This window comes from Lepidochelys kempii, chromosome 1, assembly GCF_965140265.1.
Source record: "Lepidochelys kempii isolate rLepKem1 chromosome 1, rLepKem1.hap2, whole genome shotgun sequence".
Lineage (NCBI taxonomy): Eukaryota > Metazoa > Chordata > Testudines > Cheloniidae > Lepidochelys > Lepidochelys kempii.
Window position 1 is genome coordinate 350,789,893 of NC_133256.1, and position 18,316 is coordinate 350,808,208.

At 51.3% G+C, this 18,316-nt stretch overlaps 1 protein-coding gene across 3 annotated transcripts in view; it reads right to left on the reverse strand.

Annotated features, from left to right (window-relative positions):
- Nucleotides 1-18,316, reverse strand: part of LOC140905542 (C-type lectin-like) — a 45,042-nt gene that overhangs the window by 26,548 nt on the left and 178 nt on the right. The window contains exon 1 of one of the 3 annotated variants that reach the window (XM_073329039.1): nt 1,515-1,598. The exons of the other annotated variants lie outside the window; for them this stretch is intronic. The gene's annotated coding sequence lies outside the window, so the exon portion shown is untranslated. Of the gene's footprint in view, nt 1-1,514; nt 1,599-18,316 lie in introns of those variants that run through there. 3 annotated transcript variants of the gene reach the window in all.

Genomic DNA, 18,316 nt, shown 5'->3' on the forward strand with positions numbered 1-18,316 from the left:
GAACAACACGTCCACTGCTTTCCCTTCATCCACAGAGCCAGTTATCTCGTCATAGAGGGCAATTAGATTAGTCAGGCATGACTTGCCCTTGGTGAATCCATGCTAACTGTTCCTGATCACTTTCCTCTCATGTAAGTGCTTCAGAACTGATGCCTTGAGGACCTGCTACAGGATTTTTCCAGGGACCGAGGTGAGGCTGACTGGCCTGTAGTTCCCAGGATCCTCCTTCTTCCCTTTTTTAAAGAAGGACACTACCTTAGCCTTTTTCCAGTCGTCCGGGACTTCCCCCGATCGCCATGAGATTTCAAAGATAATGGCCAATGGCTCTGCAATCACAGCCGCCAACTCCTTTAGCACTCTCGAATGCAATGCATCCGGCCCCATGGACTTGTGCTCGTCCAGCTTTTCTAAATAGTCCCGAACCACTTCTTTCTTCACAGAGGGCTGGTCACCTCCTCCCCATGCTGTGCTGCCCAGTGCAGCCATCTGGGAGCTGACATTGTTCGTGAAGATAGAGGCAAAAAAAAGCATTGAGTACATTAGCTTTTTCCACATCCTCTGTCACTAGGTTGCCTCCCTCATTCAGTAAGGGGCCCACACTTTCCTTGGCTTTCCTCTTGTTGCTAACATACCTGAAGAAACCCTTCTTGTTACTCTTAACATCTCTTGCTAGCTGCAACTCCAGGTGGGATTTGGCCTTCCTGATTTCACTCCTGCATGCCCGAGCAATATTTTTATACTCTTCCCTAGTTATTTGTCCAATCTTCAGATTCCTGAACTTGACCATCTCATGGTCACTGCCTCCCAGGTTCCCATCCACTTTTGCTTCCCCTACTAATTCTTCCCGGTTTGTGAGCAGCAGTTCAAGAAGAGCTCTGCCTCTAGTCGGTTCCTCCAGCACTTGCACCAGGAAATTGTCGCCTACATTTTCCAAAAACTTCCTGGATTGCCTGTGCACTGCTGTATTGCTCTCCCAGCAGATACCAGGGTGATTGAAGTCTTCCATGAGAACCAGGGCCTGCGATCTAGTAACTTCTGCGAGTTGCCAGAAGAAAGCCTTGTCCACCTCATCCCCCTGGTCCGGTGGTCTATAGGAGACTCCCATCACAACATCACCCTTGTTGCTCACGCTTCTAAACTTAATCCAGAGACTCTCAGGTTTTTCTGCAGTTTCATACTTGAGCTCTGAGCAGCCATACTGATCCCTTACATACAGTGCAACTCCCCCACCTTTTCTGCCCTGTGTCCTTCCTGAACAGCTTATATCCATCCATGACAGTACTCCAGTCATGTGAGTTATCCCACCAAGTCTCTGTTATTCCAATCACATCATAATTCCTTGACTTTGCCAGGCCTTCCAGTTCTCCCTGCTTGTTTCCCAGGCTTCGTGCAATTGTGTATAGGCACTTGAGATAACCCGCTGATCGCCCCTCATTCTCAGTATGAGGCAGGAGCCCTCCCCTCTCACGCGCTCCTGCTTATTCTTCCTCCCGGTATCCCACTTCCCCACTGACCTCAGGGCTTTGGTCTCCTTCCCCCGGTGAACCTAGTTTAAAGCCCTCCTCACTAGGTTAGCCAGCCTGCTTGCAAAGATGCTCTTCCCTCTCTTTGTTAGGTGGAGTCCGTCTCTGCCTAGCATTCCTCCTTCTTGGAACACCGTCCCATGGTCAAAGAATCCAAAGCCTTCTCTCTGACACCACCTGCGTAGCCATTCGTTGACTTCCACAATTCGACGGTCTCTACCCCGGCCTTTTCCTCCCACGGGGAGGATGGACGAGAACACCACTTGCGCCTCAAACTCCTTTATCCTTCATCTTCCTCTTGCTTCTAAAGTATTTATAGAATGTTTTGTTGTTACCCTTTATGTCTCTAAGTAGATTAATTTTGTATTGCAGCTTGGCTTTAATAATTTTTTCCCTGCATATTTATGTTGTTTCTTCATATTCATCCTTCGTAATTTGGCCTAGTTTCCACTTTTTGTAGGACTCTTTTTTGAACTTCAGGTCACTGAAGATATCCTGGCTAAGCCAGGGTGGTCTCTGGACAGACTTCCTGCCTGTCCTACACAGTGGGATAGTTTGCTCTTGTGCCCTTAATAATGTCTCTTTGAAAAACTGCCAACTCTCTGGAACTGTTTTTCCCTCATGCTTCCCATGGGATCTCACCGACTAAATCCCTGATTTTGCTAAAGTCTGCCTTCTTGAAATCCATTATCTTTATTGTGCTGTTTTGCAAGCACAGAGTCTGACTGTAGCAAAAAGCCTTTTAATAACAGAGAGAAACAAGGTGGCATGTTGGGGAAACACCACCAACAGGATTCATAACAAAACCCATGAGCAAAAACCCAACCCAAGCAAATTGGGGCATGCCCTTTCCCTTTGGTTCTTGAGTCCAGCAACCCCAAATCACCCAAAGTCCCAAAAGTCCAATGACCCAAAAGTCTCTGTCCCTGGTCAGGGCAGCCCCAGAATTCGAAAGTTTATATGCAGAGTTTCACCTCCCAACCTGGGTGGAGGTGGGGGGGGGAGAGAGAGAAGTAAGGGGCACCTTACATGATCTGAAGCTGACCGCCCCGCAGCTCCATAGGGCTTCTCTCCGCTCCGCTTCACCAGCCACCCCATGAACTGCTTCGCTCGGCTCTGCTCTGCGGCCCACAAGCAGCTCCCGCCGTCCCACAAACTGCTCCGCTCCACTCCACGTCCCCCAAGCAGCTCCTGCTGTCCCATGAACTACTCCATCAGCCAGTCCACATGGTGCTCCAGCCGTCCCACAAATTGCTCCACAATATATCTTCAGGCTCCCCCACTACTTAACACAATGCTCAGTGATTTCAGCCCTTGGTCAGATCAGCTCTTTTGTAAACTCAGCTTGTAGGAGGGGAGCCTTAGGGCTAGTACACCATTAGTCTAAAGTGAGCTCAGCTTAGCAGCCTGTAACTAGACTCCTAATGGAATCAAAATTAGCTCTGATATTCCACAGAGGAGAGAAGGAAGTGCAATTAGCACGTAAGGCCCTCCTCCAGGGACCCATGCCACTAAGTATTAATACCCATCCCCCAACATCTTTTCATTCACAGAGTTTTGGAACCCATGACCCTTGCCTAGCGAGTGCTACTTAGTTGGTGGCGAGTCCCTCCATCATAACAAAAGGCCAAGTACAGTTCCAAGCACAGTTCCCATAATCAGGGTAATAACAATTTATTCTTCCTGCCCCAATAACAGAGACACTGGGGATCCCACAGCAGCCAAAGTGATCATTTGGGCAGCTATGGCCTCATTCTAGGCGGGGTGGGTGTGCCTATGCAAATGAGATCGGCCCCTGAAGTTCTTTTCCACAACTTGCCGCACTTCACCACCAGGTGTCAGGGTGGAGCTCATCCTGACACTGCTTACAATTAGGAGTAAATAACACTTCCTTATTTACTTTTTCCACACCAGTTATGATTTTATAGACCTCAATCATATCCTCCTTAGTCGTTTCTTTTCCAAGCTGAAAAGTCCCAATCTTATTAATTCTTCTCACACAAAAGCTGTTCCATGCCTTAAATCATTTTTGTTGCTCTTTTCTGAACCTTTTCTGGTTCTGAGCCAGGTGCCCTATTCCTGGCTAAGTGTGGATGGTCTCTGCCCACAGAGGGAGTGTATTGTGAACATCCAATACTGATTTTCTTATGCTGCCTTTTGATCAATAACAAAACTTTTGCTGGCAGAACATTGCAGTGTAGACAAGACCTGAGAAAGAGAATTTTCAGAATCACCCCGGAGCGCTGGCCACCCACAGTCATTGCCCCATCTCCAGCCATCGTGATCTCTAGGGAAAAGGAACAAAGAATGTCAGCCATAATTACAGGATGGGGGACTCTATCCTGGGAAGCAGTGACTCTAAAAGAGATTTTGGGGTCATGGGTGATAATTAGCCAAACATGAGCTTCCAGTGTGACCCTGTGGCCAAAAGGGCTATTCTAATCCTGGGGTGTATAAACAGGGAGAGCTGAAGCAGGAGTAGAGAGGTTATTTTATCTCTGTATTTGGCCCTGGTGTGACTCCTGCTGCCATCCTGTGTCCAGTTCTGATGTTCGCAATACAAGGAGGATGCTGATAAATTGGAGAGGGTTCAGAGAAGAGCCACTAAAAGGATGAAAGGATTAGAAAAGCTGCGATAGAGTGATAGACCTCTGGGAGTTCAATCTATTTCACTTAACAAAGACAAAGTTAATGGGTGACTTGATTACAGTCTCTAAATATCTATATAGGGAACAAATGTCTAATAATGGGCTCATCAGTTAGCAGAGAGCAGATGAACGTGATCCAATGACTGTCAGGCCAGCAGCGGTGGAGGATATGGCTGTGTCACAGGGATGACACTAGCTGCTGGTTTCTTCTGGAAACAGGCAGTGCTCCACCCCTACTCCCGACCAACCCAACACACTGATGAAGAATCCATTGTGATGGGATCCCCGGGGTACAACCTGGAACTGGGGTACCACTGTGACCCCAGTCTGAGCTGCTTCTCACAATGCTTTGATAGTGACAAACAACAAACCCCTCCAGGTCAAGTTATCACTTAACACAGCAGCAGGTGGAGTCCCACACACAGCAAGATTGCGTGAATGCTCCCTGAGCCACTCACAAATCACACAGAGAAGGGCACCAGCAAATATCACAAGCCACCAGACTTGCACCTCTGGAATATACTGTATTTCCCTAGTCAGAAGCCTGCTGGTGGACCCTGCATCTGCCTAGCCATGGCAGGGAGGCTGGCAGACTCTGCAGTTATCCAGCCGCCACAAAGAGTGAGGGACCCCCGCAGCTTCCCGCCCACAATGGGAAGCAGGGACTCCCTGCAACTACCAGCTGCCCGGGGGGTGAGGGGACCCTACAGCAGCCCAGCCCCATGAGCAAAGGGATCTTGGAGCTACCAGGCACCACAGTGGTGTGGGACCCAGGAGCCAGGAAATTACAGTTTGTATAATGGCCCTACACTTGCTAGAGGATTGGTGCAAGGGGATGAATATTAACCCTAGGAACTGTGTCCTGGTGACCGGGGTGCCGGAGGCGTTTGATGAAGGCTCAATAGAGCCTGCCTTAAGGGCATCCACTGAGTACCTGAGTAAGTGTAAAATGTGTGGGTGCATGTTTGTGAGGGAGGACGGAAATTTTGCTGTACTGTGTGAGCCGTCGACGGCTGTGGACCCTCTACAGGTTCCAGGCAAGATAGCAGTGGAAGATGGTAGTGGAAGGTAATAACTACTGGGAGCCAGCCCTCACCAGCCTCTGCCTCTGAAGTGGAGTTTTTAAAGAAAATGTCGGCCTTTTTGGGGAAAGAGGGGAAGACCTTGGCTGATATGCCGGGTCTGTTGGGCCTTGACCCAGGAGTCCCACCCCGGGAGGCTGCTCCATCACCTGATGAGTGGGTGAAGGCTTTGGGGCGAGCATTAGAGAAGGTTGTGCCACCCCACCCTGAGTCAGGCCCCTATCGTAAACTGAGGTTGTTTTCTGGGGGTCCCACCCCAATGCCTGGCGAGGAAGCATTTGAACCCTGGCTGGAACACACCACTGAAATGCTGCAGGAGTGGGCAGCACCTGATGCTGAAAAGAGAAGGCAACTAGTAGAGTACCTCAGGGGGCCAGCCCTAGATGTGATTCGCACCCTGAAGCTCAGTAACCCTGGAGTCAAGGTAAAGGACTGCCTAGAGGCCCTTGATCACGCCTTTGGGAGAACCGAGGGCTCAGAGGATGTTTACTGCAAGTTCCTCAATGCCAGGCAACAAAAGGGAGAGAAAGTTTCTGCCTATATACAGAGGTTGGAGAAATTGTTACAGAGAGCCATCATGAGGGAAGCAATAGTGGTTGAGCAAATGGACCGGACTAGATTGGCTCAGATCGTGAGGGGAATTCAATATCAGAACCCAATCCTTCTCCACCTTCGATTAAGGGAGCACCAAGACAATCCACCGGCTGATAAAAGAGGTCCGAGAGGAGGAAGAGAGGCAGGCAGCTGGTGAGGTTTGGGAGGTTCAGCCACCCCAGGCAACTGCCACAACATCCATACGAATGCCCAAGGCGCTGATGGTGAATCCTCAAGAGGAACTTACCCAACGAGTGCAGGTCCTGACACAGAAAGTGGCTGAACTAGAGAATACTATCGATTCAGCAAAGACTTCAGGGTACAAGGAACCCCCCGTTACCACGGTCCAGAAGATTACATTTAGAACCTCTGCCCCACCCCGGCAACATGGGAAAGGGCAATCCTTCTTCTGCTACCGGTGTGGCCAGGATGGGCACATTGCTGCCAGGGGTCAGAATGCAGAGAATCCCCCGCTCGTATACCAAAAGCTGAGGACCACCTGGGGAAAGTCGGGAAACGGCCCCAGAGCCTGAGGAGGGAGCCGCCTAGGCCTGCAGGGTTTGGAGGCTCCCCTGCGAAGAACCATGCCACCCGAATCCCACCAGGATTGATAGGACCTCGAGCAGAGGTCACTGTAAAGGTTGAAGGGACAGAATGTAGAGCAGTGCTTGACACGGGATCCCAAGTGACTATCGTATTCCAGTCTTTCTACCAGCAGATGCTTACGCATCTGCCTATACAGACCTTGACAGGGCTTGGCCTGCGTGGTCTCAGCATGAATGAATACCAGTATCAGGGGTATGTCATTGTACACCTGGAATTCCCAGAAGAGATCGCTGGGGTAAGACAGGAGGTGGACACTGCAGCTTTAATATGCCCTGACCCTAAAGGTGTCTCTGAGGTGTCCGTGCTAATAGGGACCAACTCCAGCCTCTTTAAGGTACTTGCAGATTACTGCAGACAGCGAGCAGGGGACCAATACCTGAATACCTTGGTGATACACACACATTGTGCTGCAGCCTACAGAAAAATTGAGGACACAAAAAGAGTGATGCCTGATTTGCCGGTGGGAGCATTGAGGTATGCAGGCCCGGTCCCCTTAGTGGTGCCTGCAATGACAGAAAAGGAGGTGATTGTCATGAGTACCTGCCGGAAAGGCAGTAAGAGAACATTAGCAGTGGTAGAGCAGCCGACCGAGGGAGGGCTCCCTGAAGGAGGGCCAGTCCCCAGTGGAGTCATAACCCTACCTGCTGAAGCCCAGGGGGTGACTATACTGATTGCTAATGGAACAAGTCGTGATATTTTTGTGAGGCGAGGACAAAAGATAGCAGACCTCTTTGAACCCGAGTCAATTGTAACACCCCAGTGTGAAACTCAAGTTCCGACGATAGACCCAGCAAAGTTTGACTTTGGAGATTCACCAGTGTCCGAGGAGTGGAAAGATCGCCTGAGGAAGAAACTTTGTGAAAGATCCAAGGTGTTCTCACTGCATGAGTGGGGTGTGGGATGTGCAAAAGGAGTAGAACACAATATCAGACTACATGACTCTTGATCTTTCAGGGAGAGATCTAGGAAGATTGCTCTCTCTGAGATGGAAGATGTGCGGCATCATCTTCAGGAGCTGGCTGCGAATGGCATCATTACAGAGTCCCGCAGCCCATACGCCTCACCCATTGTGGTAGTCCGTAAAAAGAATGGGAAAATCCGGATGTGTATTGACTACCGCACCCTAAACAGCCGTACTGTGGTCGACCAGTACACTATGCCTCGAGTGCAAGACGCCTTAGACTGTTTGCTGGGAAGCCAATGGTTCTCTGTGTTGGATCTTCGAAGTGGGTACTACCAGATCCCTCTGGGAGAAGAAGATAAGGAGAAGACAGCCTTCATTTGCCCATTAGGGTTTTATCAGTTCGAACGCATGCCCCAAGGGATTTCTGGAGCACCTGCCACCTTTCAACGTCTCATGGAGAAAGTTGTGGGAGACATGAATTTACTGCAAGTGTTAGTTTATTTGGATGACCTGATTGTGTTTGGAAGAACCTTAGAGGAGCATGAAGAAAGACTTCTTAAAGTGCTTGATAGGTTGGAGGATTATGGTCTGAAGCTCTCAATTGACAAATGCCAGTTCTGCAGAACCTCAGTGAAGTATGTGGGTCACATTGTATCCCAAGAGGGTGTGAGTACTGATCCTGATAAAATAGAAGCACTCACTATATGGCCACGTCCAAGTAACTACAGAGAACTCAAGACCTTCCTTGGATTTAGTGGCTACTACCGCAGATTTGTGAAAAACTATGCTACGATTGTAAAGCCTCTGAACGATCTTACCAGGGGACATCAGTCCAGCAAGAACAAATCTAAGACCAAGAATAAGGGGAGGTCCCCAAAGCCTCCTGTGCAGAGACACTATGGCCCCTTTGAACCATTTGGGCCACAGTGGGATGAGAGATGTGAAAGGGCTTTTCGAGAAATCATTACTTGCCTAACTCATGCTCCAGTCCTAGTTTTTGCTGACCCAAGCAAACCATTTATCCTGCATGCTGATGCCAGTTTGGAGGGTCTGGGAGCAGTCCTGTACCAGGAAGTGGAAGGCAAATGTAAACCTGTAGCCTTTGCCAGCCGAGGATTGTCTGATAGTGAAACTCGCTATCCCACCCACAAGCTGGAGTTTTTGGCCTTGAAATGGGCCATCACTGAGAAATTTCGAGACTACTTGTATGGTGCTCAGTTCCAGGTGTGGACAGACAACAATCCACTGACGTATGTGTTAACAAGTGCTAAGCTGGATGCTACAGGGCAGAGATGGGTGGCCACCTTGGCTAGCTATGAGTTCAGCATTCAGTACCGATCAGGGAGAAGCAATGTAGACGCAGATGCATTGTCCAGGCGTCCGCAGGCTCCAGAAGTTGCTGTGATACCCACAGATGGAGTGAGAGCTATTTGCAGTGTGAGTCGCCGAGAGCCAGAGGCCCGTGAAGACTTTCAGGGATGTGTTGCAGAAGCTTTGGGCCTGCCCCCTGAATGCATGCCTTCTGCTTCAGTGAACTATAGTGTATTGGACCAATCTCCTTTGCCCATGCTCAATGCGGCTGACTGGCAAGAAGCCCAGCGGCAAGATATTGACATTCGTGATACACTACTTGCCAAAAGGGAGGGGCGAAGCCCAGCTGTGGTTGTCCCACCTAACCTGGAGGGTAAACTACTATTGAGAGAATGGAACAAACTAAAACTGATTCAGGGAGTGCTACACCGAATGACCACCGACCCTTCACAAAAACAACGAGCACAACTAGTGCTGCCAAAAAAGTACAGAGCCCTGGCCATGAGGGCCCTCATGAAGACTTTGGGCATTTAGGGATGGAGAGGACCCTGGAACTTATTCGTAGTAGGTTCTATTGGCCCCGAATGGCTGAAGATGTTCGCAGGAAATGTGAGACTTGCGCTCGATGTGTTCAAAGGAAAACTCTGCCCACAAGGGCTGCATATCTCAAGAACATCACCAGCAACAAACCTTTGGAATTGGTATGCATTGCTTTCTTGTCTGTAGAGGTAGACAAGAGGAATGCTGGGAACATTCTAGTAGTGACTGACCATTTTACACGGTATGCACAGGCATATCCCACACGTGATCAGAGGGCCACCACCGTCGCTCGAGTATTGTGGGACAAATATTTCTCAGTCTATGGATTCCCGGCTCGGATACACTCTGATCAGGGGCGGGATTTTGAGAGTCACCTTCTGAAGGAGGTGCTGAAGATAGCAGGAATTAAAAAGTCTAGGACAACGCCTTATCACCCCCAAGGTGATCCTCAGCCAGAGAGGTTCAACCGAACCCTATTAGATATGTTGGAAACTTTGCGACCAGAGCAGAAGGCAACCTGGAGCCAGCATGTCGCATTTCTGGTGCATGCCTACAATGCCACAAAGAACGATGCTACGGGAGTCACCCCATATCTCTTGATGTTTGGGCGAGAACCAAGATTACCCATAGACTTGTGCTTTGGTGTATCAGAGGATGGAGATAGCTATGAAACTCATCAGCAATATGTATCCCGACTAAGAGAAAAGCTGCGGGATGCTTATCGCTTAGCTACCGCTGCGGCTCGGAAGAACGCAGACCGCAACAAACATCGATATGATGCTAGAGTGCGTTCGCAGGAGCTCCAGCCAGGGGACAGAGTCCTGCTGCGAAATTTGGGTATTGCTGGCAAACACAAGATAGCTGACAGATGGAAGGCAATACCTTACCTGGTGATGGAAAAGCTGGGAGATCTGCCGGTCTACAAGATCAAACCTGAAGACGGTCCAGGGCAAATAAAGACGGTGCATAGAAACCTTTTGCTCCCTGTGGGGGAATTGGTAAGCACCCCTTATGAGATGGGCTACGACAGGGCAGCCGGGCAGAACAGAGGTGCTAGACCAAAGCCGCCATCCAACAGAGACAGTGGGCCCCGTGCAGCTAACTTACCCCTATTCTGCACATCTGAGAGTGAGTCTGAGGAGGAAGACACAACCCTGGTGTATCCTGGGATGGAGACAAGATTTCAGTCTCGATCAGCTGAACCAAATGAGAGTTTTCCCTCTTCCGCCCTAAACCCCATGCCGGAATTATTTAGGCCCCTTTCTGATACCCCGGTGCTGCTGATGAGACCCCCCTGTGATGACACACACAGGTTATTGGACAATGGGGACAGACACGTAGAGGATGTCCTGGGCACCTTGGACCCTCCAGCGTTAGAACTAGGAGTGCAGGGGCCTACGCCAGTAGCCAAGGGACCCTCAAAGGAAGGCTCTCCATCCGTCACTCAAGAGGATGTTCCCCCTACCTCGGCAACAGAGATTCTCAATAGACGAGACAGGGTGATAAGACCAGTGAAACGGTTAACTTATGATGCACCTGGGGTGACTAGTGAGGAGCCAATACATTTAGCGCACAGGATTGTGGGAGCTAAAGTGGGCTTCCTGAGGCCCTTTGGAGGAAACCAATGAGTTGGTATAAAGGGAGTATGATTTGTCGGGACGCCAAATTCTCAGCTGGGGGGAGGATGTAAGCAGAGTCAGGATGAGCTCCACCCTGACATCTGGTGGTGAGGTGTGGCAAGTTGTGGAAAAGAACTTCAGGGGCTGATCTCGTTTGCATAGGCACACCCACCCCGCCTAGAATGAGGCCATAGCTGCCCAAATGGTCACTTTGGCTGTTGTGGGATCCCCAGTGTCTCTGTTATTGGGGCGGGAAGAATAAATCGTTATTACCCTGATTATGGGAACTGTGCTTGGAACTGCACGTGGCCTTTTGTTATGATGGAGGGACTCGCCATCAACTAAGTAGCACTCGCTAGGCAGGGGACATGGGTTCCAAAACTCTGTGAACTGAGAGAGGCTTGAGGCAGGTATTTGTACCTGGTGGTGTGGGCCCCTTTGTAAGGGCCTGACACACCCATTGCACCTCTGTCTCTCTCCAGTGTGGAATGTCAGAGCTAGTTTTGGGTCTATTAAGAGTCTTGCTACAGGTACTGTGCTGAATTCACTTTGGCCTCCTGGTGCACCAGCACTAAGGCTCCCATGAGCTGGAATCACTGAGCGCTCTGTCAAGCAGCGGGGAGCCAGAAGAACTGGAGTGCAGTGGTGCTGTTTGTGGCTAGGCTGGCGGAGCGTTCGTGAGACGGCGAGGCGAGCTGTGCAGAGCGGAGCCGGTTGTGAGAGAGCAGAGCAGAGCTGAGCCCTGTGGGGCAGTCAGCTTCAGGACACGTAAGGTGCCCGTTACCTCTTTCCCCCCACACACAGGCACATTTTAGCCAGACTGGGGAGCAACACTCTGCAGATGAACTTTTGAACTCTGGGGCTGGACTTTTTGAACTTTGGGTGATTTGTGGCTTGCTGGACTCAAGAGACGTTTGGGTTCTGGGACTCAAGAACCCGAGGGAAAGGACGTGGCCCAATTTGCTGGGGTGGGTCTTTGCTCATGGTTTGGTTAATGAACACTAGTTGGGGTGTTTCCCCAATTTAATGCTGATGTCGTTTACCTCATGTCTCTGCTACACCGAGACGCCGTGCTTGCGAGAGGGGAACTATTGCCTCTTCGAGGCGCCCAGGGGGTGTGTAAGATTTTCCCAGGTCACTGGGTGGGGGCTCAAGCCAGTTTTGCATTTGCTTTGAGAGGGAACCCCTGTGTGCTGAACCCAGCCCTTGCTGCTATCAACTTGGCCTGGCAGCAGGGTTATACAGGAACTGAAGATGACACTCAACTCACTGGAGTGTTGGAACCGTGTCCCATGCCTTGTGAGTGCCATTTAGTTGCAGGTGAGTCCCTCACTCAGGACATGCCAAGTACAGTTCTGCTGCCCTTGGTTCACACAACAATGATAACAAGGCTTTATTGCTCCTGCTCCAATAACAAGGAGCTTGGGGATCGCACACCAGCCGAAAGTGACCATTTGGGCAAGCAATCCCATCCTGCTGAGCACCTAGGCAGGGTGGGAGTGCCCATGCAAGGGAGATCAGCTCCTGAAGTCCTTTTCCCCAGCTCACCACTCGATGTCAGGGGAGAGCTCATCCAGACTCAGCTTACACCAGTAACTCTGGAGCCAAGTGCGGTGAGCAGCTGGGCAGAGCGAAGGGGCCCTGGGCAGTGGACCCAGCACAGGGAGACGTCACCAGATCAGAGGCCCTGGCAGGCCAGACTCGGGGGGGGGGGGGGCGGGATAAACCTGATGGGGGGGGCAATGCTGGGGAGAAGGGTCCCAGCACCTGCAGCCTGAGGGCATCTGGGCAGTGCCAGAACAGGTGTCTGACCTGCAGTGTCACCGCAGCGCAGCCAGGGCCTGGAAATGTAGGGAACAGGCTGTGAATCCCAGAGTCCCAGAGACCCTAGTCTGTGGTATCCCCTGGCCCATCAGGCGGGTTTCTGGATCCTTCCACCTTTTCCATTTCCCCCTCATTTTTTTGCAGTTGCTGTTTAATAAGTTGTGTGTGGTTTAAACTCAATGCAGCGATTGCTGGGTCAGGGAAGTGGCTGGTGAGCAGAGATTACCCCTCAGAGGGGACACGCTCGCTCCGTCCTGAGTCTCCCATGGTCAAGTACCCCAGGGAATCTGGGCCCAGCCTTGTCAGGGTGACAAGGACTCTGCCGCATGGGAGAGGGAAGTGGAGTCCTCGAGGGCATAAGAACATAAGAACGGCCAGACTGGGTCAGACCAAAGGTCCATCCAGCCCACTATCCTGTCCTCTGACAGTGGCCAGGGCCAGGTGCCCCAAAGGGAATGAACAGACAGGTGATCATCAAGTGATCCGTCCCCTGTCACCCAATCCCAGCTTCGGGCAAGCAGAGGCTAGGGACACCATTCCTGCCCATCCTGGCTAATAGTCATTGATGGACCTGTCCTCCATGAATCTATCTAGCTCCCTTTTGAACCCCATCATAGTGTTGGCCTTCGCAGCACCCTCTGGCAAGGAGTTCCAGAGGTTGACAGTGTGTTGTGTGAAAAAATACTTTCTTGTGTTTGTTTTAAACCTGCTACCTATTAATTTCATTTGGTGGCCCCTTGTTCTTGTATTATGAGAAGGAGTAAATAACACTTCCTGATTTACTTTCTCTATATCACTCATGATTTTATAGACCTCTATCATATCCCCCCTTAGCCATCTCTTTTCTAAGCTGAAAAGTCCCAGTCTTATTAATCTCTCCTCATACAAAAGCTGTTCCATGCCCCTAATCATTTTTGTTGCCCTTTTCTGAACCTTTTCCACGTCCAGTATATCTTTTTTGAGCTGGGGCGACCACATCTGCACGCAGTGTTCAAGGTGTGGGCGTCCCATGGGTTTCTATAGAGGCAGTGGGACATTGTCCGTCTTATTATCGATCCCTTTCTTGATGATTTCCAACATTCTGTTCGCTTTTTTGACTGCCGCTGCACATTGAGTGGATGATTTCAAAGAGCTATCCACAATGAGGGCAGGCAGGCATCCGGGGTGGGGTCCTTTCACTCTCCAATTCCATCAGGGTAGCACAGAAGCCAGGAAACTTCCCCACGAGAGTGGGACCATTCCCTGGGTACATTTGCCTCAGTTTCCCACCTTGCAGTCTGGCTGTTGGATGGACAAATGTCCCTGAGTGCACACTGCCCCATCCCCTCCACGCCCCATTGGTTTCCCACGACAGGGAAGTCCCACAGTTCAGGGGTGTCTTCGTTGGCTTCACCTCCCGCCCCGGGGGTGCTGCGCAATGGCCCGGCTGCCGCTGCTCACACTGTCGCTGCTGTCTCTGTCCCGACCCCTTTGCCGTGGGCTCGTCGCTGGCTCTGCCCCATTTGCTGTTTCCCGCTTCTGCCTCGAGCTGCGACGCTGAGTTCTGAGGCTCTGCCAATTAGCCCGGCGCTTAGTGCGTTCCCTGGGGAGTGGGGGACCCCCCTGCTGCTGCATTCTGTGTTGTCTTTGATCACGTTGTCTTTAAACAGAGTCCCCAGCCCCGGCAGGAGAGAACACCTGGCCCCACCCCCTCGGGCTCGTCCTGGATTGGGGTCACTCGCCCCGCCCAGCGCGTGAGGGTCGATCAGGCAGGGTGAGTACGGTCCTGCCGCCTTGGATTCGTACAATGAGGATAACAACATTTCACACCCCGCGTCCCAGACTAACCCGGAACAGCCCAGCTGAGCACTGTGGTAAAGCAGGTCTGTCTGCCGAGCACCGAGGCAGCCCAGGCGTGTCAGATACGGTCTGCTCCTGAGGTCTGCTCCCCCAGCTCATCCCCACAGGGCAGAGGGGAGCCCATTCAGATCCCGCTCACATACACAGGGCTGAGTTTGTCCAGCTTGTGCTAAACCATTGGATTCCTTGAAAGGAGCTGTACTGTGCGGGTCCCCTACCTCTGGTACCCCGAACAGGCCTCATGTTTGTGGCTTTGCCAGGAGGCCAGTTAGGTTTTAAAGCTGAAATCGAAGAAACTTGGTTTGCCAGTTTGGTGACTATTCTAGCTGCTATTTGAATGGGATTGAATCAGGAGAGCCCCTTTTCCTGGAGGAAAGACCTGGGGCCAGCACAATAAGGGGACGCTCTGAGAGAGGCTGTATGAAGGCTGGGGGCAGAGGAGGCCCCCGTCAGTCAGGGACAGAGATAAATATGGCAGGGGAGAGGGGAAGGGATGTTCCCCAGGTCACGCAGAGGCCTCCGGCAGAGCTGGGACTGGAACCCTGGAGTCCTGACTCCGTCTTTTCGGTTCTGTATTCCTGCTCTCTCCACAGGCTTTAAAATGCCGGGCGGACGGACCAGTGACTCTGCTATCCACAAAGACACTTCAGCAGGAATCCCGGGGACGCAGACAAAGGCACCGACGCCAGCCTTCTCATCAGAGCTGCTGCCTGCACCGTCTCCTGGTCTTCGTCATCCTCATCCTGAAAACATCCTGACCAGAGTGGGCCTAAAACACCATCCCAAGTGCCACTGGCAACTCCGAACGCCACCTGGGATCAAACCAAACTTGAACAGGAGCAACTCCAGCTCCAGCCCATCTCCACTAACGCTTCTCTTTTACCCCCAAAACAGGACAGAAGGGATGAGCCCCCGGGGGCGGGGGGCGGGGAGCAGGATGAATGGGCCGTGTCTCAGGGGTAGCGATGTTTTCACCAGAAGGCCAGGCCCTCCTCATTCTTAATTCATTCCCTTTCCTGCCCCTGAAGCCCTAGCTCTGGGGTGCTGAGGCTGGAGCCAGGCAACACATGGAAGTGTCCAGGCCAGGATCAGGAACAGGAGGAAGGAGACACACACTGAGCTGAATGCTCCAGGGAAAGTTTATTATCACGTCACTGTGCAGAGATTGCTGAGAAGAACAGAGCAGAGGTGCGACAGAGAGAGAAGGGGGCACAGCAGAGCGGGAGTGACACAGCATAACACAGCGATGCTTTGCCAAAGGGGCTTTGCAGCCAGGGACACAGGACCTGGTCCCCCAGGGCAGCCAGAGGGACCGAAACCCCAGGTGCAGGCAAGCTGCCTCCCCTAGGGTTTGCGCTTACAAATGAAAGAGTGTCTGTGTTCACAGGGATAATCATGCCATTTCTGAAAACCTAGAAAGAAAAACAGAAATGACCCATGGGGTGGGGCAGGGTGGGCCATTTCTGCTTGTACAGTGACCCCAACCCTGCCCCATTCCATGCCCCTCGGAGAAGATCCCAGCTCCTGTGCACAGATTGGGGCAGCCCCATCCTGCTGTAAAACTGATCAATGAAATTGTTTTTAATTGTTCACTTTATTCATATAACTTCATAAGCAAAGTTTATGAATTAAACAACATTCATTCATACCCCAATAACTGGCTAATTGGTTACCCCAATAACTGGCTAATTGAATTTCACTTTCAAGCCAATTGCTTCTTAAATCACTGAAATTTGCACTGCTTCAACATTGTAGCTTCTGCTCACTGTTTGTCATTCCTTTAACTTGCCCCAAACTCCATTTTAAAATGCTCACTCCATTTTTGCAAAACCCTGCTGTAATCTGATTAGTGTAGTTTAGATGTGGGAATGAGGTATGTACGGATGATGGAATCAACCTCCAGCCCCAGCCTGTCCTGATGAAAGAAAGTGTAAACACCCAACGGCTGAAGATGCAGACAACAGCCCTGACAAAGGAAGAGGAGTCCACCCTCAAAAGAAAAGAACAAAGGTACAATTGAAGAAACATCAAAGCCAGGTCCTAGGCTGCAAGTCATGTCTGCAGTTGACAGGGGATCAGTCACACCGGACCCAGAGGCAGAGTGACACAGCAAGACCGATAGACTCTGGATTCAAACTAAAGCCTACAAAAAGGATGGGGGAGATGGAAGACTTTGGAGGGTAACATTCTGCTGCCAACATGGAAGGGCATCGGTGCATGCCCAATAGAGTCCCAGCCCTCCCTTGTGCCCGGCTTTCCTGGCCAGTTAGCCGCCACGAGCCCAAGCTACATTCAGGACTGGTAGCTATTCAGCAGCTGCAGAACATTTGGGGGGGTGTGTGTGTAAGTAAGTATTAGCTATTAGCTAGTGGTTATAGATCAAATTGTGTTATAATAAACGTGACATCTTGTCTTGTCCCCTGAAACAATCCTGTGTGGTTTTGTCTGCATAACACTGCAAAGAGATGCCGAGGCTCAGCGTGAAAGGGGAGACGCCTGGTCCATGTGCTACTGCTCCTCGTGGGTGCGGGTTTCTGCTGCTGTTTGACTCTAGCCCCGTCCAGTGACTGCGGCCCTGGCTGTGCCCATCTGCTGGCATCAGGCCTGACAGACAGTGAGCCTGTAACTCAAGACCGTATCATGATGCGCCCGTACCAGGGGCTCCGTTAAGGTTACATAGGCAGACTTAGTCTGGCACTTTCCTTGGCTTTGGGTCTTCCATGTTCCTTATATGGGTGCAATTTAGGAATAGTTTATAAAAGTAACAAAGAATTAATGTTTTAGTAAAACGTTAATCAATTATTACAGAGCCCAATGGTCAATTGGCTGCTTGTTACTATAGCGTGTGACTGTCTACCACACCCGGCTTATGGCAAGCCCAGGCCTGTCCCAGTGATAAATGGAATTGGTCTGAGCCCCGACCCTGCCCCTCACTCCCCACACCCACTGGCACTGCAGGCCCCGTGCGGACACAGCACTCAGTGATCAGGGCCAGGCAGGGGATTCATTGTGTATTTCGCTCCTCTCCTGTTCAGAACCTGTCTGCAAAGCGACCCCTCGTTATCCACTAACACTGGCCAGTCCAGAGGTTCTCAAACTTGGGATCCGGACCCCTTATGGGGTTGCAAGGTGGTTACATGGGGGCAGGGAGCTGTCAGCTCTGTGGGGCTGACAGCCCCGAACCCCATTACATTAAATGACCCCTCTCCTTGTGAACGTATAACGGGGGTCACACTGAGAGGCTTGCTGTGCAGAAGGGGTCACCAATACAAAAAGGTTGAAAACCACTGGGCTAGTCACTGCCGCCGTCTGGGCTATTTGGAACTTCTTCCCCTCCCCACTGGCGCCGTGAGCCCTCGGTCACGTATGCTACTGCCACGGGGTCTGCTCCCTGGCTGCAGCTTCTGCGAACGATCCCCTCCCGGTGCCAGTTTCCTTGGGAACCTTCATTCGTGCTCAGTCGGTGGACATTCCGAGATGGTGCAGCACTTTCACAAGCAGCCGGCATGTGTGCAAATGCTTGTGAGTAACACGACCCCGCAAGGGGGCCAAATGCAGCTCGGTGCCCACATCATTGTGTGGATCAGTGTTTGCAGAGCAGGGGTGCAACAGTGACTCAGAGCCATCCCCCTTTAACAGCTCAGCAGAGTCCCCCTCTGGGGCCAGGGTGTGTGTGTGTACACACACGTCTCTCTTGCCTGTCACTGGAGCAGAGATGTGAACTGACGCAGGGGATCTGGTAAGTAGGAGTTTTACCAGGTCAGACAAGGGGTTCTCTCCTGACTGCCCTCCCAGCATGGGGCAGGGAAGAGAGAGGAGCAGGGAT